This window comes from Solanum dulcamara, chromosome 4 (genome assembly GCF_947179165.1).
Source record: "Solanum dulcamara chromosome 4, daSolDulc1.2, whole genome shotgun sequence".
Lineage (NCBI taxonomy): Eukaryota > Viridiplantae > Streptophyta > Magnoliopsida > Solanales > Solanaceae > Solanum > Solanum dulcamara.
The window spans coordinates 71,864,576-71,865,951 of record NC_077240.1 but is presented as its reverse complement, the minus strand read 5'-3'; the positions used below and the strand labels follow the sequence as shown (position 1 = coordinate 71,865,951).

Genomic DNA, 1,376 nt, shown 5'->3' with positions numbered 1-1,376 from the left:
GGTCCACCCAAGCTGCTGCATCACCTACTTGACCCTAAGTAGGTGCATCATCTGCTTGTCCAAGTAGGTGCATCACCTACTTGCTTCGAGTAGGCGCGTCGTTTCCTTATTTCTCTTTCGTGAGCTCGTAATCTAGTCTTACTTCAAGAGACTATGTATTCCTTGCTACTTAAGCTCGACGTATACTCAAGTAGCTTATTATGTAAAATGTCCCAAGAAATAGCATTCACAAGTAAGTCAAGTGCTACGACTCATTACTTGACCTCCAACTTCTTCCGGTTTCTTATGACCCTATTTCCAATCTTCTCTATTATGGAGTATCTCCTTCTCCTTTCCTTAGGATTATTTGATAGCATTATAGATTATCCGACTCACATGATGACTTCTACGAAACTTAAGAGCCTTCCTAGAAACTTAAGAAGCATTCCAAGGTACCAAAGTACGGGGTGTAACATCCTTCCCCCATTTAGAACATTCGTCCTCGAATGTGAACCAAAACCTTCCTTCGGATCTTATACTGACTATATGGAGAGTTCCTTTATCCCGTTTCCATAATATATACTTTTATTTAGCAATCAATATCAGAGTTCCAAAGGTTAGGATTACTTGTAGACGTAGGGAATAGGTACGAATACTTGTGTTTCATTTCCTTTTTTGCTTCCCAGGGGGTCACCCATCATAGTACTACTCTCACCCAAGCACGCTTAACTTCAGAGTTCTGATGGAATTCGGTGCGTTAGTGCTAGTATGATCGCATCCATCCCTTATGGGATCTCGTTTAAAGTTTAAGCGTTCCCATTTACATATGATAGCGTCAGTTGATTTTCTCTTACGCTTGTACTTCTCTTGTCTACTTCCCCCTTTAGGGTGTATCCATGTCATTGTCTGTTTGTGTTATAACTTATGCCCTTATGTCCAATTTTCAAATGCGTAAGATTCCTTTCCAATACCTTTGGTATACCGCACCCTATCTATTCCTTCCTTTATACCACCCATACCTTTAGTTGCCCATGTATGACATCTTAACATACTCATGAGGTGCTAATCCAATCTAATCGTTGGTACTCGAGTCACGTATACATAATACATCTTTATGCTTCATGAGCTTTCATCTTTGTCATGCACCCGATGCTCACTTTCTCAAAAGCATATCGAGCTTGCCTTAATATTAAGTTTACCTTGACACCATATTATTGTACTACCCCAGTAAATCTATGACTATACATTCTCCTTTTGCTCCGTCCTCATATTCAGTTACTTATGTCTATCTTGGGTGCCTTTATCGACCTCCTAGTTTTTATTGCCATCAATTTAGAAATTAACTCATTTCTCGAGGTCATCCATACTCGTAGTTTAATCAAATCTCATCATTATTG

The 1,376-nt window shown here is 39.5% G+C and overlaps 1 pseudogene; it reads right to left on the bottom strand.

The window, feature by feature from the left end:
- Nucleotides 1–637: 637 nt before the first annotated feature.
- On the bottom strand, nt 638–759 carry LOC129888065 (5S ribosomal RNA; annotated as a pseudogene).
- Between the last annotated feature and the right edge of the window lie 617 nt (nt 760–1,376).